Source organism: Cajanus cajan, chromosome 10 (genome assembly GCF_000230855.2).
Source record: "Cajanus cajan strain Asha chromosome 10, NIPB_CcT2T_4, whole genome shotgun sequence".
Taxonomy (NCBI): domain Eukaryota; kingdom Viridiplantae; phylum Streptophyta; class Magnoliopsida; order Fabales; family Fabaceae; genus Cajanus; species Cajanus cajan.
In genome coordinates, this window is record NC_138526.1 from 9,437,301 (window position 1) to 9,461,000 (window position 23,700).

Consider the following 23,700-nt stretch of genomic DNA (forward strand, 5'->3'; position numbering starts at 1 on the left):
AATGTCCAACTAAAAAGGTCATGATTTTGAGAGGACAAGACATTTATAGTAGCCTTGATGAATCTAGTTCTACCACTTCAAGTGATAGTGAGACTAGTAAGGAAGATCCTCAAATTGAAAAGCTATATCCTGTTGATGGTGATCTTCTTATGGTCAAAAGGCTTCTTGGAAGTCAACCTTGTCCCACTTCACTATCACAAAGAGAGAACATCTTTCACACAAGATGTTTAGTTTCCAAAAGAACTTGTTCTCTCATTGTTGATAGTGGATCATGTTCAAATTGTTGTAGTACAAGGTTGATTAACAAGTTAGCCCTTACCACCATTCCACATCCTCACCCTTACAAACTTCATTGGCTCAATGAAGGTGAGGAATTGGAGGTGAATCAACAAGTGAAGGTCAAGTTTTCTATAGGGGATATAAAGATAAAGTTTTATGTGATGTGATCCCTATGGAAGCTTGTCATATTTTGCTTGGTAGGCCATGGCAATTTGATAAACAAACTATACATGATGGCCTCACTAACAAAATATCCTTCATTCATAAAAATAAGGAAATTGTTTTTAATCCTTTAACACCACCCCAAGTGTTTGAGGATCAAAAGCAAATGAAAAAGAAAAGAAACAAAGAAAAGAAAGAAGGACAGAGTGTGGAAAAAGGGGACTCCACTAAGACATTTGTGACAAAAGAGAGTTATTTTATGACCAAGCAAGATTTGAAAAGAACTCTCTTTATTCATAAAAGTCTTGACTCTTATCCTAATGCTGCCACTTATCTTAAAGTTGAGAATGAAGAACAAAATGAATTTCAAATAAAGAATTCTTCTCAACTTCGAGATATAGTGAAGAAGGAGTGGACTATACCTAGTGTTACTCCTTATACTACTTCCTTGAAGGTGCACAAGGAAGGAAGTATTTCTTTGGATTTCATAAAGCACCCAATTTTTGGTTTACATTGTTTAGTAGATATAACTTGTAATAATATATATTCTATGCTTGATCTTATGGGAAGTTCTTATTTTTTTGAACTTAATATGTTTCCTTCCCTACAAGACAAAAATAGAATATATGACTATGAGTATCTAATAAACAATCAAATCCAAAATTGTTTAGGACGTTTTTTAGTAGTATTTTCTTTATATTTTAGGAAAAGCCTATGATACCATTTAGGGTACTTTAGGCAAGATATTGTAGTGTTTAAAAATCAGTTTTTTCATTGTCTTAGTCATAGTGTTCTTACATTTTTAGGTTTTACTTCTAGGTTATGCTTAGAAGAGGAGCCTATTTTTAGAGAGTCTAATATTTTATCTTTCTTTGTTAGGTTAGATACTAGGACTCCTCTTAGGCTCCATGATCTTTTCTCTTACCATGTTACTTCTTATTCCTTGCATGTTTTATATGTAGGTGTTAATTTTTCTTCCATTCATCCTCGAGATTTGAGGACAAATCCTTTTCAAGAGGGAGGGGATGATGGAATCATGCTTTGGAGTGCAAGAGGTGACATACTCAAAGATCCAAGAGGAGTTGGCTAGAGATGAAGGTTTGGGCCTGTCAGAGCCCATCGGGCCCATTGGGCCTAGGAAGGCCCAAGTTGAACTTTTCATGGGCCATATTTTGTTATAGCTATTTTCATATGTTTTGTATACATCATGTTAGTATAGGTATCATATATTTTGGTCTTGTATTTTGGACCACATAGAGTAGCATTTTAGGTTTTAGGCTTGTTGGGCCTAGTTTTGGGCTTCATGGGCCTTTGGGCTTTTGGTACCCAATATTGGGCTCATTTTCATTCTTGTAATTTTTCCTTTCCATTGTATTTGTTTGACCATTGTATTTAGGTCATTAGATTAGGAAAATACAAGGAATACTAAAGTAGGCTAATTAGGTTAAATTAGGTTTAATTTGGAAGCCATTTAAGTTACATTTGAGTCACATGTTTTGCACCTTTGGTGGCTGAACATGTGACCTCAAATTAACCCTAAATGACACTCCAAATTACACTTAGATGCACCTTAGGTACCTGAATTTTCGGAGTAGCACATGGGAGCCAAAATTTGAATTCAAATTTCAAATTTGAATTCAAATTTTGGGCGCCACATGTCACCTTTTGATTTAGGCGCCCAAAGTGTGCAAAACCATGCTTACTTAAGTGTTTCATTCACCATTTTGTATTCACTTTGAATATTCAGAAATTTGAGAGCCATTGAGCCAAGTTTCTCCCTCAAAGTCACCGAAATTCCAAGAGAGAAAGTCTTAGAGAGTGCCTTCAAAATACCCTAGGAAAACCTATTTTCCTTCTCTTTGAAGTGTGCAATCCCTTGAGGCTTGAGCTTGGATGCTTCCTTCTAGGGATTAGGAATCCTAATCCGCAGGTTCTACATCTTCTAGAGGTGTTCTACATTCGGTTTATCTCCATTGAAGTTGATCCGTGCCTAGGAGGAGCTTAGGAGAAGCTAGTTCTTCACTTCTTCTTACTCTTTCCATCACTTGGACTAATTTTGCTCCATGAATTAATTTGAAAAACCTTGATTTGGTTTAGTTAGGTTCATCATATGATGATGAGACCTAGCTAAATCAAATCTATGAAAAATTAGGAGCAAAATGAGTCCAATATGCAAAATTTTGCCTAGGCCCAACTCAAGCCCAATTTCTAAGCACACTCCCTAGCTTGGCTAAATGTCACCCCCTTTTCCCTACTGAAAAAAATACAAAATGAATGTATCAACTAGGGAGGTTAAATGGAGTTAAACTCTCCAAGTAACCTACCTCAAAATCAATATACAAACACTAGAAAAAGCAAGTAAAGTGCCTCACAAATACAAAGGCAAAAATAACCTATACAAAAGGCTATGTATAAACTGTACAATATAAACAATTAGAACTAGGCCTTCTCTTCATAATAGAGCATTCCAAGTGAAGATTACCTTGGGCTTGACAAGCCCACTAGTCTTCACAAGATCCAACTCTTCCTGTATTCTTCTAGCCATAGCTCTGGTAACTCGGCCCTTGGCCCATGGTCTATCAGGTTCCTTAAGAGAGAATGTTGGAAAGAAAGAAGGCCTTGGAGGTAAAATCATAAGGTCAGCTTTGATTGCCAACTTTCTATTCCTTAACGCTGTAGTATCTACACTGACAACCTATAGGAAGATTCATGAATAGGTAAAGATTACAAATGGTTTGACAAAGGAAGAAAGAGGTATGAGAATGTCACTTACGAATGGTGAATGTTCAGTGACAGTAGAGAGAGGAACATTTGCAGGTATTTTCATCTGAGTAGAAGTGGTAAGATCTTCAGATGCAGGTTTAGCCACCATCTTTGACCTAAGCTTTGTGTTCCTTTTCTTTGTAGACCGAGGTGGTGCAAGTGGTGGTAACAGGGCTTTTCTTTTGATAATCTTGTTTATTTAGGGTTAATGGATGAGGCTTAGAGTGAATATTTAAAGGGAGAAGAGAAATGAAAGAATGTTATGGCATTTAAAATAGTACTTCCAATTTACACGTGCCTCTTTAGCAAAGCTCAGAGGCTCGGGTATGCCCCGAGTTTGTGATTCGTACACAGAGAGATTAATCGAGGTTGCCCCCTAGAGAGGCATGGTTGACGATTGTTTGAACTACGTTAGGAACACATTCCCACTTTCTTGAATGTGGGTGTTTCGACTTTGGAGTGAAACCTTTATGAATTCTTACTTTCTAAAGCGAATACTCAAGCCGCCTTTCGATTTTCAACTTGAGCAGGCATTGCCTTTATATATATATATATATATATATATCCCTAACTTTTGCATAGGATCTATCCTAACAGGATTTTTATTCATTTACCCTAATTTTTTCCTAAGACACCCTTTACGGGTTTTTGTTCTAGCGGGTTTTTGTCATGCAATGCCTTTATTCTTCAATTGGATTTTGTCTTGCAATTCCCTAGTGTCGCAATCCAAAAATTTTCGATCTTGCGACCTATGGTTTAGACATCCTTTTAAAAGTCTCATTAATTAAGGAATGCCCGGACACCAGACTAATCCTTAATCAATGGTTTTGAAAATAGGTTCATGGAGTCGCCACCAATATTTTACTCAAAAAATTGGAAAAAGAAAAGGTTTTTAAAGATCCAATAATGGCCTTGATAACCAGAATTGGGTTCGGGGGTCGGTTACGTGTAGGGAAGGTATTAAGCACCCCTACAACGCCCTCAATCGGTACCCTATGATGAAGTTAATATAATAAAAATTAATAAATTAAATATTGAATCCCCTTTATTAATATTTATTTACATATTTAAAATATAAATTAAACGATTAACCCTAAAATATCTACATTATGAAGTTTGTTATAACAAAAAAAAGAGATAAAGATGAATAATAAAAGAGAGAGAAAAAGATTGACTGAAATACCTCTTGAACGAGCTTTATTGAATCTTCAAATATGGAGAAGGTGCTTTGTGGCGACCTTTCACACTACAATATGCCTCACAGATCTCAAGAAATACAATAGGAGGGAGAGAGAAGATAGAGATGTGACACAAATCTCAAGAAATACAATAGAAGGGAGAGAGATAGAGAATTTTCGTTCTCAAAGGAGTCTTATTCGAAATTTCTCTGGCCGCCTCTAGAACTGTGCCCAAGACTTCAATTTATAGGGATCAGCAGTGGGCCAGAACGGCCTGTTCCAGTTTCGGAACGGCCCGTTCTAGCCCAATTATTATGTGTAAATTTCGTACCCTGGAACGACCCGTTCTGAAAATGGAACGGCCCGTTCCAGAGTAGAAAGTAACACAAATTTTCCTTTACCAGAACAGCCTGTTCCATATTTGCCTTGTTTGGAACGGCCCGTTCTGGAATTGGAACGTCCCGTTCCACCCAAAATATTTAGTTGATTTCAGTTACGTTGGAACGGCCCGTTCTTATATTGGAACGGCCCTTTCCGGGGTTCAGAACGGCCCGTTCCGATTTTGGAACAGCCCGTTCCGGGCTACTGAAACCACCTTATTTGGCCTTTAGGCCTTCTGATGTCTTGTCTTGTTGTTTGCCTACTTCGAAAGCCCCTTCCCTTCGTAATGGAGGTCCATTTCTTTGTTTGTGTGCCCCCCGGACGAAATTGGGTGTCTACACCTAGAAGCAAGGATTCATCCATTCTTGATCATTCCTCTTATCCCAACAGTTGTCATTTCCGCATGGGGAACTCTCAGTGTTTGAATTATCAATTTGGGGTGTTATGCCCCCCAGTCTTCTTGCGTAATTACTGGTTTCTTAAGTGCTTCTAATTTGATGTATCGAGTTTGCACTTGATTACTAGTGATCTCATTATTCGATTAACATGCACAGGTTAGGTTTCCCTTTTTGTTCTTATTTATTATTTACCAAGAAGACATGTTATCTATATGAGGTGCAAAATAGGATGCAAAGATGATTGAGAAATTCAACAAATATCATTCTCATTGATTTGTTTGTTTAGAGAACATTCTTTGTACAAGATCTTTCAGTGCACTTTGATGATGTTGTTGCAGGTTACATAAGCTCATGCTTGAATGATGTCCCTATAGACATGCTTGCTCGTTCGTTAATTTGCAATTAGTCTTCGTTTCTTCTCAGATTGTCTTCTTGTTGTTCCCATCAGAAGTAACCGTCAATAGGATCTTCAAGTTCCCCACTATTTTGGTGATTGCCAAAATTTTCATCTTTATTGACGAGGTTGATGAGTCAAAGAAGAAAGATGCGGTTTGGAGTGATTTGATAATGAATTGGAGGTGTAAGGGTGCTTATTATCAATTTTTTCAAACTCCCTAAGTTCATGATTTCTCGTTCATCAGCAGAGTTTTCTTTAGCTTCCCAAACTATGTTCTTTTGAAGCAAATTCTTTTTCTCTCTTTTTTTCTTTTTTTTTTCTTTTTTTTTTGCGTGCCTCCTTTTCGAAATTTCAAAATAATCTACTATTTGAGTTGAGGAATGAAATCTTTCTAGATTGGAAGAAGTCTGAGAAGATGTAGACTTTGCCTTCTGTTGAAAGGATGACGAGAGTCCAAAGTCTAGTAGGCCTCCTTAGTATAAGGGCACACGATTCTTGTACTTTAGAATGTTCTCCTTTCTCAAAAATCTTTGCATACTATGTGCCTTCCATTTCTAATGAATGTATATCCTAAACTAAAAGATGCATGATATTTGTTTTCTGCCTAAATTTTATCATTTTTTTTACTAAGGTTATGATGCATGATTTTTGCTATATATTTATTTGTTTTTGTTGTTGTTGTTTTTTTTGAAATAAACTATCCTATATGATGCTTTGAGGTTTGGGTATATAGAAGGGAGTCAAATATTTTATCATGTTTTATTATTATTATTATTAATATCTATTTGTTTGTAATTCGTATCCATTTGAAATAAATAAACACAAACAAATGCAACACACATATGCTCAAACAAATGTACACCCGCGAACAATCACGTTTAAATCCTTGGTTTGTGTTCCCTGCAAGAAAAGTGAATTGTATAAGACAGTTCTAATCTCACTGGTCTTAAGGCCCCCAAGGTGATGAGGTTCCACTTGGAAATCCTCAAGAAATGCTCCTCGATTCCTTGGAAGAATGACAAGGAAAGGCAGCTCCAAGAAGCACCAATGTGACCCTAGCTTGCTTCTAGCTAAGTCCGGAAGAAGGAAGAGTTTCCTAGCTCTACAAGGAGAAGATCTCAAGTAGGGTAGAGTTAGGAAAAGGTGACTTTCGGATAGGAGTTTCTATGGAGAGAAATCTCATCAATATACGTCCAAAAGTGATACATGATTCGGCCATAACTAGATTTATAGGATAAATTAGGTTAAGGGTTTAAGTTGGGTTTACCTATAGTTAAGTAAAACCATGGTATGGTTTACTTAACTCTAGGCGCCAAAATTTGAATTTAAGAATTCAAATTTTGGTGCCAACCGGCCACCCCCTCCATGTGCACTCATTTGGATGTGATTTGGTATCCATTTGAGTTGCATTTAGGTCACACCATGTGCATGTGTGCACATGGCCGAAATGCACCTTCAAATGATTCCAAATTACATTCAAATGAAAGTGTACAAGTTAACCTAAATTAACCCTAAATCTAAATGGCCATGAAATGAAATTACTAAGCTAATGGCCGGAACTACAAGGCCCAAAAGAAAGTACAAAGGCACTAAGGCCCAATCCTATACTAACCCTAATCTAATGGGCTTGAGACAAAGCCCAACAAAATAAAGTGGTGGGCTTTCCTTGGGCTTGGGCCCACTCTTCATGCATCATCCTAGCCATAGCCCTAGTAGTTGGGCCCTTAGCCCATGGGCCTCCTCCATCATCCCCTCCCTCTTGAAGAGGATTTGTCCTCAAATCCAAAGCATCCGCCTCTTGGGTAGCGAGTCCTGTCAAAAGAGATAGGTCAGAAACATTAAAGCTAGAACTAACACCAAACTCAGAAGGGAGATCTAGGACATAGGCATTATTATTAATTTTCTTAAGAATTTGGAAAGGACCATCCCCTCGAGGACTAAGTTTGGACTTTCTTTTGGAAGGAAACCTATCCTTCCTAAGGTGAAGCCAAACCCAGTCACCTTCCTTGAAGATAACTTCCTTCCGACCCTTATTATTGTATTTTTGGTATTTTTCTGTTTGGGATTGAATATGATCTCTAACCCTCTCATGTAATTTCTTGACAAACTCAGCCCTAGATGTGCCTTCTTTATGAATAAAGGAAACAACATCGGGAAGAGGTAATAAATCCAATGGAGTAAGAGGATTAAAGCCATAAACAATCTCAAATGGAGACATGTTAGTGGTCTTGTGAACCACCCTATTGTAGGCAAACTCCACATGAGGAAGATAGTCATCCCATGACTTCTTATTGCCTTTGAGGATTGCCCTCAACATAGTCCCTAGAGACCTATTTACTACCTCAGTTTGCCCATCAGTTTGGGGATGACATGTGGTAGAAAATAGTAGTTTAGTTCCTAACCTTGCCCAAAGAGTTTTCCAAAAATGGCTTAGGAACTTAACATCTCTATCTGAGACTATAGTTTTAGGTAACCCATGTAGTCTCACAATTTCTTGAAAGAATAATTTAGCAATGTTACTTGCATCATCCACTTTGTGGCATGGAATGAAATGTGCCATTTTGCTAAAACGGTCCACAACCACAAAGATGGAATCCTTTCCTCTTTGGGTTCGAGGCAATCCAAGGATAAAATCCATGGAAATGTCTACCCAAGGAGAAAAGGATATGGGCAAGGGGGTGTAGAGCCCATGAGGTTTTGTGGTAGACTTTGCTTGTAAACAAGCAAGGCAACTACTACAAAACCTTTGGACATCTCGTTTCATATGAGGCCAAAAGAATTTCTCTCCCAAAAGTGAAAGAGTTTTCTCAATTCCAAAATGCCCCATGAGCCCACCCTCATGGCTCTCCCTAACCAAAAGTTTTCTAATAGATCCTTGGGGTATACAAAGTTTGTTTTCTTTAAAAAGAAACCCCTCAGAAATATAGTAACCTTGGTAAGGTTTTTGAATACATAAAGAATAAAAGTTAGCAAAATCAAGGTCTTTCTCATACAACTCCTTGATGTTATCAAACCCTAGTATTTGAGAACCTAGGGTGTTCAACAAAACATGTCTTCTTGACAAAGCATCAGCTACTACATTTGTAGAGCCCTTTTTATATTTGATGACATAAGGAAATTGTTCTAAATACTCAACCCATTTTGCATGCCTCTTATTTAATTTATGTTGACCCTTCAAATATTTAAGTGATTCATGATCACTATGTATGACAAATTCTTTGGTCACAAGATAATGTTCCCAAGTTTGAAGGGCACGAACTAAAGCATATAACTCCTTGTCATAGGTAGGGTAGTTCAAGGCAACCCCATGAAGTTTTTCACTGAAATAAGCTATGGGGTGGCCACCTTGTAACAACACAGCTCCTATGCCAAGTCCTGAAGCATCACATTCTAGCTCAAAGGTTTTAGAAAAATCAGGCAGAGCTAGAACAGGTGCTTGAGTAAGTTTATGCTTTAGATCTTGAAAAGCTAAGTTATGTTTTTCCTTCCATTCAAAGACCACATCCTTCTTCACCAACTCATTGAGAGGTGAAGCTAATGTAGAGAAGTTAGGAACAAATCTCCTATAAAAGCTTGCCAAACCATGGAAGCTCCTAACTTCACTTACATTAGTAGGAATAGGCCATTCTTGGATGGTTTTGATTTTCTTGGGGTCGACATGAACCCCATTTTTGCTTACCACAAACCCTAGAAAAATAATATTATCTACACAAAAAGTGCACTTGTCTACATTGGCAAACAAGTGATTGTCTCTAAGGACAAAAAAGACTTACCTTAGGTGATCCACATGATCACTTAGACATTTGCTATAGATTAAGATATCATCGAAATAAACAACTACAAACCTACCAATGCAATCCCTAAGGGCATGATTCATCAACCTCATGAATGTGCTAGGTGCATTAGTAAGCCCAAATGGCATTACTAACCATTCATATAATCCAAACTTAGTCTTAAAAGTGGTTTTCCACTCATCACCTTCTTTGATTCTAATTTGGTGATATCCACTCTTAAGATCTACCTTGGAAAATATGGATGACCCATGCAATTCGTCAAGCATGTCATCAAGCCTAGGAATTGGGTGCCTATATTTTATGGTGATGTTGTTGATGGCTCTACAGTCACAACACATCCTCCATTTTCCATCTTTTTTTGGCACCAAGATGACAGGTACAGCACAAGGACTTAGACTCTTTTGAATCCAGCCCTTTTCCAACAACTCTTGTACTTGCTTCTCTATCTCCTTGGTTTCTTGTGGATTAGTCCTATAGGCTGGTCTATTTGGAAGACTAGCCCCAGGCACAAGATCTATTTGATGTTCTATTCCCCGAAAAAGAGGAAGTCCAATTGGGTCTTCCTTGGGAAATATATCATCAAATTCTTTTAAAAGATTTTTAACCACAAGAGGTAGAGAAGTTTCCAAAGAAGATGTGGCAGTACACGTTAATGTTCCTCTACACATGAGGATATGAGAAGATGGTTCAATAAAGAGAGAAGTTTTGTATAAAGGTTTTGGTTGAAAACTCTCTTCTTGAACTATCTCTAGAGAGGGAACACTGGTCTCTCTAGAATCCTCTTTTCCACTATTTTTTAGAACTTTTTTTTTTTGTCAATTTTTTTTTGTTTTCCTGCTCACGTTTGGTCTTCATTTGAACTTGATCTTCCATCACTTGTGAAGGTGATAGAGGATGAAGTACAAACTTCTTACCCTTATGTGTGAAAGTTATTTTATTAGTTAGACCATCATGATGAGTTTGTTTATCAAATTGCCATGGTCTACCCAATAAAATATGACAAGCCTCCATAGGAACTACATCACATTTAACTTTATCTTGATAGTTCCCTATAGAAAACTCTACTTCCACTTGTTGGTTGACCACCATATCCCCATCATCATTAAGCCAATGAAGTTGATAAGGTTTTGGGTGGGGAGTGGTAGTCAAACCCAACTTTTCAACCATCCTAGTGCTACAACAATTGCACCAAGATCCATTATCCACTATGAGAGAACAAGCTTTGTTTGAAGTGTTACATCTTGTATGAAAGATGTTCTCTCTTTGGGATTGTGTATCACTAGGTTGGTTATTGAGGACCCTTCTCATCATAAGAAGTTCCTCATTATAAGGATAAGTAACCTCACATGACTCTTCTTCACTTGCTTCTTCTTCATCCTCACTTGAAGATGAAGAAGTAGTAGCTTCATCATGGCTACTATAAATGTCTTGGCCCCTTAAAATCATCACTTTTTTGTTAGGACATTGAGAAGCAATGTGGCCTCTCCCAAGACACTTAAAGCATTTTATGTCACTAGACTTGGTGCTAGTGTATGAGGTGTTTGTTTTTTTTATCTTTTTCTTTACCTTTATCTAGATTTTTGGAGGAAGAAGTATTTTTCTTGTCAAAATCATTTTTCTTACCCTCCCTCTTGTAGTTATCCTTAGAAAAAGAAGATGAGTATGAGCTTGCTTTAAAACCTTTTCGTAAATTTTGTTGTTCAACCTTTATGCAAAGTTGAACCAAATCATCCAAATCCCTATAAGGGAGAAGCTCAACCTTATCTCTTATTTCATAGGATAATCCACTCAAAAACCTAGCAATGGTAATATTTTCCTCTTCTCTAATGCCAGCCCTCATGATGTTCAACTCCATCGTTTGTCTATATTCTTCCACAGTCATATTTTTTTGATGGAGTCTTTGGAGCTTGTTGATAAGCTCCCTAGTGTAGTAAGAGGGTATATGCCTCCTCCTCAAGGCACTCCTTAATTCATTCCAATATTGAATTGGAGGTTCATTATGGAGATGTCTATCTCTCACAAGAGAGGTCCACCAATACATGGCATGACCTTGAAAACTCAAACTGGCTAGGGAAACTTTTCTTTCTTCACTTACTTGGTGGCAAGTGAAGATTTGTTCCACTTTCATTTCCCAGTCTAGGTAACCCTCCACATCATTTTTTCCATGAAAATAAGGGAGATCTACCCTAGATTCCCTTGTCTTGGAGGTCCTATGGATTCTCCTAGGAGGTGGTTGATAATGATCTCCTAAAGCTAGGCTATCATACATTGACTCTCCTAGTGTGGAACTATGAGCGTAGGAACTATGTTGACCATGGTGATGTTTTCTTTTATCTTTCTCCTTTAATAAACGAATTTCCTCCTCCATTAGACCAAATTGAGCTTCTTTTTCAAGTTTTTGTTGTAATTCTTGCTCTTTCCATAGCTTTAGTGATCTTAATTCACGTGACAATTTAGTAAAACTTTTGTTGTCACTTGAATTAGTATCACTATGAGGAGTAGAAAATTCTTCCATTATAGGTGAAAGATTCTTTTTTTATGAATGAACTTTGAAAAGCAATTGTTTTTGTGCAAGGTTAAGACTAAGTACTTAGAGGATTATGTATACAAATTGAACTTTGGAGGGAGGTGAGCTACTAAGAGCCACTTAAAAACCAAGCCTCTTCAAGTAAAAATTACTAATCCCCTTTGTAGTTAATCTTTACCAAATTCTTTTCAATGAAAATTATTTTTGATGTTTTATGAACTATGATATACTAGACGTGAAAGCAAGTAAAACAAGTATTAAGCAACAAATTAAACTATCTAACGTGTCCTAGGGTGAGAGCTTGAGAGATACCAAAGATCAATCAAGGACCACTCCCACCAATGCACTAACGAAAATGGAAAAGCTAAGGAGAGATGGTTGTGCACCAAAGACACCCCCAAGACACTCCTTGAAATGGCCAATTACAAAGTATGAAAAACAAAGAACAAGTGGCTCAAAATAAAATATGAAAACAGCCACCAAGAATTAGTGATAGATTAGTGACCAAATTTGCAACAAAATTTCAAATTAGTAAGAGAAATTGGTCACTAAAATCCGTCACTAACACTTTTATATTTTTTTTAAATTCAAGTACAATCTTCAATTGAATCTCCAAGAGGTCTTCACGGAAATTCTAGTCCAGCAACTTCAAAAAAATTTCAGCCACAAGTGTTTGGTGTTTGATCTTTTGAATTTTGATAGCCAAATCCGAGAGTCTCCTTTTTCCTTTCCTCCTCCTTTTCTTAGTCCTCTTTTGATGACCCTTGTAGAACTAGATTCTAAGGAGATAGGCTAGGTCAAGCATAGGTCACATTTGAGTTCCATAATGAATACAAACAGCAAAGGTATTAAAGGAAAGAAGATTAGGGTAGGAAAAGTCAATATAGATGACAAAAGACAAGATTAGGCTAGGTCAAGGAAGAACAATCCTAAGAAAGGTTCTAGAATTGATTCATAAAACCAAACACACTCAAGAAAAAAATGTGAGCTGAAAATTTTAAGATGCAATTTCCAATCCAAACCGAGAAGACAACAATGTAGATTCAACTCCTTAATTGGCTTTTTCCTTTCAAATTTAGGTTTAGCACTTTTTTTTTTAATCAAATTTCTTTTGCATTTTTTTTTAATCCTAGGAGTTGCCTTGTTCTTTTAATCAAAAAGATTCACACAAGTCTCGGCCACACCTTAATTGAAGTACCAAAACCGGATTCAAATTGAAATTCAAATACCACCCAAATTAGGTTAAAATGTAATGAACATGTAACATGCTTTTGATGCTTGGTTGGGTTATGTAGCACATGCACGGTTTTGGCTCCAAATTTTAAAATTCAAATTGCAATTCAAACACAATTTTCCAGCACACACCAATGATACAAGATCAAACCTCACGGATGTAAAATTTTTGTGTAAGACATTTTCAAGATTTTGGAAACCTAAAAACTTCTAAGAAAACTACTAATGATCTAGTAGTAGTTTATGAACTCAAACAAAACCAAAATGATGAGCTTATACCAAAGAAAAATAGATCTTAGCCAAATCCAGAAAATGATTCAAAATTCACTAAAAACAAATTTCAAACGGATCACTCAAGCATAGCTAGGAAGTATGAACATAATAAGAACTACACATGACTACTAAACATTGATTCAAAATAAAAATGACTCAAATACACATGGACCGAATAAAATTTCAAATATGACTCAAAGAAAACAAAAAGATCATAGGCAGAATTTTCCTAATAAGCACAAAGAATTGGAGCATGATTCATGGAAGCATATAATCAAAGACGCATATATGAACCATTCAAGCAACAAGAAACTAGATCCATCAATTTTAAGACAAGAAAATAGATCTAGGAAAGAATCAACTCTAAAATGACAAAGACTCAAAATGAACACAATGAACAAAAGATGAACACAATCCAATCACGGATCCACACTTCAAAAGACAAGGAAAAGTGACTTATCTCTTGAAGAACCAAATGCTCTAGATACCACTTGATGAGGTTCCACTTGGAAATCCTCAAGAATCCTGATGGAATAACACTAAGGCCGAGAAGACCAAGAGGTGATATACTAAAGGAGGCAAGAGGAATGGGTTAGTGAGGCCACTTTTGGACCTTAGCCCCTAAGTTCTTATTAGCATAGCATTTATTTTTATTCCTATTTTACCCTTGTACTTTGGGGTATTTTAGTCATAGAATTTATTTTACTTGTATTTCCAATTTTACCCTTGTATTTTGGGGTGTTTAGGACTTAGAATTTATTTTCTTTTGTATTTCCCATTTTACCCTTGTATTATGGGGTGCTCTAGATTATTAGGGTTTTTAATTTTGGGCTAGGGTGTTAATTAGGGGTGACGCATTTTTTGTGCTTTTTGGGTCTATTTTTGGTGTTAGAAAGGCTTAGGCCCAAGTGGAGGGCAAATGTTGCATGGTCTTATCATGCACCTAGATATAGCCAATCTAAACCCAAAGATTCCATCCTTGGCCACCAAGTTGCATCTAGGATTCATTTGCATTTCATTTGGAATGCATTTGCCTACTCCAAATGCAACCCTAGATGCCTCCCCTCCTATAAATACCCTAGGTTATGCATCATGTAAATACTTTGGATATTGAATATAAAGAGAGTCTTTTGTGCCTTTATATCCTTCCTTAGTCACCCTTGGCTAATTCGGCCACCTCCCTCCCATCTTCACCTTGAGAGAAACAACCCTAGAAGTGGCCTTCATCATCATGAAGTGAGCCAACCCTAGAGTACCCCTCTCAAACCTTTCATCAAACACTTCACCCACACTATCCATTTTTATCCATTCCACCATATTCCTTCTCTAAACAAGACGCCACCTTTGAAGAACTTGATCCTTGGAGAAGGCGTCCTCCTCCTTGCTCATCATCTCAAGTTCATGCAAGTAAGGATGCCATCAAGTGGTATCAAAGCACTTGATACCATCCCAAACACCTCCACCCTAAAGTGCTTCCGCCCAAACACCATCATTTCACGCCAACCTCCTTTCCTTCACCATATATCCTCCTTTTGTCCACCTTGTTGAACCTAGATCAAGGGCAAGGCTTCCTCTCCTTCATCCCTACATCATTTCATGGAGAAGGAACCCATCAAGTGGTATCTAGAGCCTTGGTTCTTCAAGGGTAACAATCTCTTTATCTCAAAAGATATTCGGTCATGTCATGTCTTCCTTACATGTCTCCTAAGTGTGCCTAAATGAATCATCTTAATTGCCATATTTTGATGATCCATAAATCTCTTCTCATGTGTTGATTCATACCATTTGTTCTTTGTGAATCATCTTGGCATTTTAGGCTTTCTTATTTAGGTTCTTGCTTTTTTCTTTAAATTTTTGAGTTGCTGGAAATTTTGGGCTGCATGTTATACATTAATGTTTTTATTTTTTTTAATCCATCCGGTTTTGTCATAAGCTTGTCTCTTTGAACTACCTTAAAAGAAATTCCAAGTTTTTTATGCTTAGCCTTTGAAATGAACAAAAAATGACATGCATGCCACTTGTTTGATAAAATGGCCGTGAGTCCTTGATGTGCTTTAGAGAGTCAATCATGCATGCTAATTAGTTCTAGCATGTTCTACATCACTTAAAATATCATGTGTGATTAATTCCTTTACACATACTTACTTCAAATTTTCGGCCAATTTTTTGTGTATTCCTTGGTGAACTTGTATGCCTACATGATGTTTGATAATTTGAGTGTGAAATTGATTTCAATATGCCTATCTTTGCTGCTGGACGTGGGCTATTAAAAACTTAAGAAAAACACTCAAATTTTGTCTCATTGAGCTAGTGTAAGTTGCTAAAAGAATACTCCAAAAGTTGCTAACAAAACCACCAAAAACAAGTGTAAAACCCAAGCAAAGGAATAGTATAAAATTCAAAAGAAAAAAGAGAAAAGTGGCTGGACTTTTGGGACAAAAAAACCGCACCTTAGCCAAGTATAAAAAGGAACAAAATCAAAAGAATCAAAGACAAAAGAAAAAGGGAACCTTTGCTAGACTTGTGGAGTTTTGGACCAAATTTTCATACCTTGGCACTTGGAGTTATTCTTGGACTTTTGGACAATGCTTATTGACTTTATGAGACATTTAATCAAACACATTAAGTGCATTACTTTCTTTTAAGCCTATTTGATAAATTCTATTCTAGTGTCATTCTAGGAATTACTCTTTTGTGTGCTTGCCTTTTGTTCATGTGCCTTAATTTTAGTTTTTGAGTCTTTCTTTCTACTCTTAAGTTTGTCTCAACAAATCCACTTGAGTTTAGCCTTTTTAATTGTGCCTTTTTAGTTTTTCTTTCTTGGCCTCTTGTACTCTTGGGTTTTGGTTTCTTCTTGACCTAGGTGAGGAAAGCTTCTATACACCACACACTTTCTTGGTGGATTGAGTGGAGGGGCTGTCCGATTTGAGTTCAAGGAGCTTTGGAGGATCACACCAAATTAAAGAGTGCAAACACCATTAAAAGGCTAACCTTGGGTGTTCATTGTGAAGGGGTGGAGAATTGAAGACTTGGAGACTTCCTTTTTTTTTTCTACTTATTTCTTTCTTGTTAAATTTCGGCCTCTTGTGTTTTTGGCCTTGGTTTCATTCATTTTTGGTTTGTAATTGGCCATTTTTAAACCTCTTCAACTTGGTTTTAGTTTGTGTAGTTGAAGGTGATTTGAAAACCTTCACCTAGGACCTCGACTAGAATATGTTTTAAGTGCTTTTCTTTTGCATGCTTTATAGTTTTTGGTAGTATAATTGTTAGGGTTTTTTTATCTTTGCTCCAATTTCGTTTAGAAGGCTTTTGCCTACTAGGGGTAACGTGCACACACTCACCTTATTGATTGTGCCAACTTGTTTTTGTAAGAAAAGTGGAAAGGGCTTTGTGATTTTTACTTGAAAAAGGCTTGGTTATTAAGTGATTCTTTGTAGTCCACCTCCCTTTGAAAGTTCATTTTGTACACTTAAGCCTTTTCCTACCTATCTTGCACTTTGAAAACTTTTTGTGAAAACCTTTTATCACTCACTCTTTGTGAAAACCTTTTTCAAACCTTTTTGAAAACAAACATTTGTGAAAACTTCTTCCTTGATCAAAGATGAGTGATCATTCTCGTGTCCATGGTCATAATTCTTGTAGTTCTAAGTCTAGTGTTAGGGATGAACTTAGGAAACTAAAGAAGTACCTAAGAAAAAAAGAAGAGGAAAATTTAAAAAGAGAGGAAGAGTTGAGAAGAAAAGAAAAAGAGTTTGAAAAGAATAATAAGGAAATAAGAAATTTACTTGCAAAGTTGGTAGAAACTCGTGGATCCCACCCTAGGATTGTTCCATCTAGATCTCAAAAGGAGAAAGAAGCTAGAATTCCTAGGAGTATGCATGAGGAAGAAAATACAAAAAGAGAGGAAGAACTTAAAAGGAAAGAAAAAATAAAGAAAAGTATAGAGAAAGTTCAAGAGTGGTTAGAAAATGAGACACAACCAACACTCTTGGAGAAGAGTAAGGAGGATAATGTTTCCTCCAAAGGGCTTATGCTTAAAGAGAGTCACTTTCCCATTGAAAATGATTTAAAAGAAACTCTCTTTATTCATCAAGACCTTAATTCTTTCTTGTAGACCCCTAAAATTGTCCGGGTCGGAAATAAAGCTTGAAGACTCTCGAAGACTGAAGGATAATCAGCCAGAAGGACTCCTGGAAGGCCCTGGGAGGGTTCTCTGTAGGTCCAGAGGTCTTAGAATAGCTAGAAATAAGGAAGTGGAGGGAAAAAGCCCAATACGGACGTACTGAACTTAATACGGCCGTATTGAAGCTTCAATACGGCCGTACTGAAGTCAGTACGACCGTATTGACACTTCAATACGACCGCTGCGAACTCAATACGGGCGTATTGAAATTTCTGACTTTCAATACGACCGTATTGAACTCCAATACGACCGTATTGAAGTTCAAAAATTTCAATACGGCCGTATTGGCCCTGTAGGCCGTATTGCGCCTATTCCCTATAAATATGACGTCAATTGGACGTCATTCCACACTTTTTCACTCAGTTTTGACTCCCTCCTTGAGTATTCTGGGGTTTTTGAGCAGTGTTCTGCCCTAGAAATCTCTCTGGGAGTCGATCCGACGAAGTTCTGGAATTCCGAGCACTTAGCTTGGAGATTCGAACCTAGTCGAAGGGAAATCCTCCGGATTTCCATAGTCAAAAGTTTTTAGGAAGGAGCGAGCGAGCTTGTAGAGCGAGGGAACGCCAAAAAGCTTCCCAGTTTTACTCAATATATAAAAGCACGCTTCAAGAGGTTTCTTCTTAAATCCTTCCTTTTACTGCTTTCTGTGTGCATATTTAAACTGTCATCATGTAGATAGTCAATTTATAATTGCTTAGAATAAATAGGGGTAATTTAGTAATTCTACACTGTTATTTTAGAAATAATCTGTCATAGGGAACCCGAAAGGGGCGCTGTGGGGTGCTAACACCTTCCCCACGCGTAACCGACTCCCTTACCCAACTCTGGTTGTAATGGCCGAAGTTGATTTATAAAATCAATTGCCTTATCCCTTTTTCCAATGTTTTGAGTAAAACATTGGTGGCGACTCCACGAACCCCTCCTTTTGCGAAAACCACTAATCCATGGAGGGTCCCGCTTGGGATTAATATGGATTGGTGAATCATTTAATAAAATTGCTCGTTTGACGAGGTCTCAGTTTGAGAATAAGTCATTCTAGCAATCCACCTTTTTCAAGCAAATAAACGAGTCCAACCATCCCTCGCGAATGCCGAAAGCCCGTTTCGGGCCGGTGGCGACAGATGGCGACTCCACTGGGGAAGCCTCGAGAGTCAGTCCCATTTAGTGACAGATTATTTTTAACAAATAATAGTTAAAATTACTTTATTACCCCTCACTTGTATGATAACATGTTTATCTATTTGGCTTTAATAACTGTTGTATTTTTAAATTTACGCAATTGTTTGAAATAAAAACTGCACACAAACCTTTGCACACAACAGTTCCCTCTATACCCGGGGGCATGAGTGATTAACCATAGGGAGTGGATGTTAGTACGGCCGGTTGTCGAATGGGTCTATAGGTGCCCGTAGACCGTTGTCGGAAAGCATCACTCAAGGTGATAACCATGAACTTAAGTCCGACGGTGCGTTGGAACTTTCCATCGACCCACGACGAGAGGAATTGGGTCCCTATAATGGGGGCACCTTGGGGGCCTTTGACCAAGTGAGAACAGTTAGATCCTCCTTGAATATGCACTTTTCTGCAGGAGACCCCTACCTCGTGATTCGCTCGTGACTGTTCGTGGATGAGTGAATTGTTTGTGCATTGTTTATGTGACATTGTTTGAGCATACATTGCATTTCTTTAAACATACAACATTCCTTTTTAAAATAAGAATAAATAGGAATAAGAATCTTCCATTGCATGGTGTTAACATCTACCTTCATCACATTCATATAGGTAGTTTCCCTTTTCACCCAAAAAACAAATAATAATAATAATAAAAAATACCCAAAAAAGAAAAAGGGTTATTTATCCAAACCAAGCAATATCATGCATCATCTTAGGGACATCCCGAAAACATGATAATGCTTAGTTGAATAAACACTATGCATGCATATTCACCACCATCATCTCATATCATGCATATAGATCATGGAGGGATCTAGGAGTCATTCATACATCTCTCCTAGTAATCCATTAATAAATATTAATAAAAAGAAAGAAATAATCGATGCGTATGTTCAAAGAATGGATCGCACGCCATTTGTTTTTAAGTGTAAGCCAACAACCGCGCCAAGCGAGTGCGCATCAACTCCGTTGTTGGTAATCAAGACGAATAAAGGGGAAGGTCCGACACCATTAAGGATCACCGCTCCAAGACCTTTCCCCTACGAATAAGGCTGTGCCGTGGATATACGACATCCACTCTTCTGCCGACAGCGATATCTCCAACATCGCTGGACTTGGGGGCATGACTAGGAGTGGCAGGATCTACACTCCCGAAGATCTTCATGATAAAGCCCCCAAGAATAAAGAAAAAGAAGAAAAGAAAACCGAGGAAAAAGAATCCGAGGAGGAGACAGACGAGCTGTTAAAGTTTATCCGACAGAGCGAGTACTCCATCGTGGATCAACTTCATAGGACGCCAGCAAAGATTACGCTGTTGTCGTTGATCCTAAGTTCCGAACCGCATCGGCAAGCTCTAAAGTCTTGAACGAGGCATACGTGTCGCACACTATCTCCCAAGACAAGTTTGAGGGGATTGTTTGTCACATCACGGCTAATGATCACCTCACCTTCATCGACGAAGAGATCCCCGCTGAGGGACCAAATCACAACAAGCCCTTGCACACCTCTGCAAAGTGCAAGGAGTATCACATCGTTAAAGTCTTGGTAGATAATGGATCTTCCTTGAGTGTGATGCCAAAAAGAACGCTCAAGCAATTGGCAATCAAGGGAGTCCAAATGCGCCCGAGCAACATGATCGTTCGAGCCTTCGATGGTTCTAAAAGGGAAGTGGTGGGAGAGATCAATCTTCCAATCCAAATTGGACCCACTATCTTTAATGTCGAATTCTAAGTGATGGACATTACTCCCGCATACAGCTGTCTCCTCGGCCGACCTTGGATTCATGATGCGAAAGCTGTTCCTTCTACGCTCCACCAGAAAGTCAAAATCATTGTGGGTGACAAGCTGGTGACTGTACAAGCTGAAGACGATATACTCATCAGCAAGCCATCCACCACACCTTATGTGGATGCAGTGGAGGAAGCTCTAGAAACCGCCTTCCAAGCATTGGAGATTGCCAATGTTGAAACGTTTCCCCGAGAAATGAAGAAGGTAGCTCATATGCTCACAAAGAACGGATACTTGCCAGGACAAGGATTAGGCAAGGACTCCCAAGGAATCCCGGAGCTACCCATTATCAAGGATAATCCGGGGAAACAAGGGTTAGGATACAACCCTGTTAAAGATCAAAGAACGAAGAGGAATCAAGATCCTTCTCGACGTTCTTTAAGCCAGATCTTTAGGAAGGCCGGTTCACAAGCGTCAAGGCCGGTCGTCGTCGTCAAAATATTTTTTTCCTTCCGATAGGGATGTATAGACTCAGTGACTATTAGAGATCACTCCTCGGGGACAGCCCGACCCCCGAGCCTCGATAGGGCACATGTTTCCGCTGCGATTATAATAAAATCATTCTTCATTAATTCTTTATTGCTTCTTTTCTTGCTTGCAATAAAATTCTAGACCACATTATTTTAACCCTGTTTGAATAAACATGAATGAGGTTAAAATCATCTTAATAATAATAAACCCACATCATTTTTATGTGGAAGTATGTGTGTCAACTTGGAGCACCTTTTCTTGGCCTCAATAAGTGCCATCATGGATAAAGAAATCCTAAAGAGCAAAAGACCCGCTAGGAATCCCACAAAAGGGTGACCTAGGCAAAAGTTAGGGTTACAAAATGAAGACAAAAACCCGCTAGGAATCCCACGAAAAGGGTGACCTAGGCAAAAGTTAGGGTTACAAAATGAATACAAAAGCCCGCTAAGACATCACAAATGGGTGTTTTAGGCAAAAGTTAGGGCCGTCAAAAAAAGAAAAACAAAATAAATCCATGATGGTACCATCAATTGAATTCAACAAGGGGCTCAAGAAAAGCTATCCAAGTTGTCAAAACACAATCATTAATAACGAAGATGTGCTTAACCTCATAAGTGTTTAATCGAACAAGCCTAAACACATAAGCCTACCATGGCCAGCCATTCTTACAGAAACCATTTTTCAAAAATAAAATAATCCCCTCTAAAACACAAACTTTTGAAAAATATACCCTTTCCTTCTTTTCTCTCTTGTCCCAACGATTTTTGAATAATCTAGTGGAAACATGGAGATATAGTGATCAATAGGAGGGTTGACACATCTTCTAAAGAAAGGGAAGAATCATTTGGTTGATGACACCAAAATCAAATATGCATCATTCCTCGGTAACAGAAATCGGCAGAGCACAGTCCGTCTGGAGGAATGGCAAAATCCAAACACAAAAACGCATCGGTTAATTCTTTTGAAAAAAGAATCAAATAGAATTAAGTGCATCATACTGCATACATGCATACAGATGATAGGTGTACTGGAAGATCACTTATTCTCTGTTTATTGAAAAAACAAAAAATAATAAAAAATATAAATTTCAGAAAAAACAATGCGCCCGTACCATGTTCAGTACACCCATACTAAAATCAGGGTTATGAACAAAATTTCAACTCAACATGGGCGTACTGAAATGGATGCGGCCGTATTGGCCATAAAGAAATTTTCAAAGACCTCGTCATGAGGCAATTGCATAAAAATAGAAAAAATAGAAAATTGCTTGTGTATGACAGCAGTCAACAAAAGCCGAAAATGAAAAAAGGCAAGGATATAGAAAATCCAACAAACAGATTGCACAGAATAACTGAGCCTGGAGAGGCTTGCCTAAAGAATACTCTCAGAATAACTGAGCCTGGAGAGGCTTGCCGAAAGAATACTCTCAGAATAACTGAGCCTGGAGAGGCTTGCCGAAAGAATACTCTCAGAATAACTGAGCCTGGAGAGGCTTGCCGAAATAATACTCTTTAAGAATAACTGAGCCTGGAGAGGCTCGCCAAAATAATACTCTCAAAATAATTGAGCCTGGAGAGGCTCGCCGAAATAATACTCTCTCATAAAAACTGAGATATTTCTGTACAGAAAAAGCCGAAAAACAACAAAAAAGGCAAAAATACAGAAAAAGCCAAAAAATGACAAAAAAGGCAAACATACAGAAAAAGTCAAAAGACGACAAAAAAGACAAAGATTTCACATCTTTCAGAATAACTGAGCCTGGAGAGGCTCGCCGAAATAATACTCTTTCAGAATAATTGAGCCTGGAGAGGCTTGGAGAAATAATACTTCATCAGAATAAATGAGCCTGGAGAGGCTCGCAGAAATAATACTCCCCAAAGGGAACCTCAGCTCACGAAGCCAATATCCAACAAGAGCTTTCAAAGCAAGATCGTCAAAATCTCCCAAAGGAAGTACGATCATCCAAGTAATATATCCAAGTCAAAGGACTTCAGACTTCCTCAGTGGAAAATAGCTCTCCGACTCAGGCATTGAGTGAGGCTAAGCCTGTAGAGGCTTCCTAAATAATACTCTCCCGATCAGACAGAATAATTGAGCCTGGAGAGGCTCGTAGAAATAATACTCCTTCAGAATAATCGAGCCTGGAGAGGTTCGCAGAAAGAATACTCCCTTCAGAATAATTGAGCCTGGAGAGGCCCGCCAAAATAATACTCCACATCACAGAATAATTGAGCCTGGAGAGGCTTGCTGAAATAATACTCTTACAGAATAACTGAGCCTGGAGAGGCTAGCCGAAATAATACTCTTTCATCATAACTAAAGCCTGGAGAGGCTCGCAGAAAAAATACTCCCTCAGAATAATTGAGCCTGGAGAGGCTCGCAGAAACAATACTCTTCCTTCAGAATAGTTGGGCCTAGAAAGGCTCGATTCCCCAGAGATATCTCAAGCTTACACTCACGGGCCAAATCCCCCAGCGAGAGCTATCAAAGCAAAATCGACGCAACCCCCAATGGAAGTGCGATCATCCAAACAGTATATACTAGTCAAAGGACTTAACACTTCCTCAGTGGAAGATAGCTCTCCGACTCAAAGCGCTGAGTGAGGCTAAGCCTGCAGAGGCTTCCTAAATAATACTCTGGGATACATAAGATCCCTCATTCCCCAATCGCCTACTCAGAGGCATCCCTGCAAAAGGAGGA

At 38.1% G+C, this 23,700-nt stretch overlaps 1 long non-coding RNA gene across 1 annotated transcript in view; it reads left to right on the plus strand.

Annotated features, from left to right (window-relative positions):
- LOC145952644 (uncharacterized) overlaps positions 1 to 12,874 on the plus strand; it is a 28,290-nt gene extending 15,416 nt beyond the window's left edge. The window contains exon 2 of the long non-coding RNA XR_014430134.1: positions 1,404 to 12,874. This is a non-coding gene — a long non-coding RNA (uncharacterized LOC145952644). The remainder of the gene's footprint in view (positions 1 to 1,403) is intronic.
- Positions 12,875 to 23,700: the final 10,826 nt, after the last annotated feature.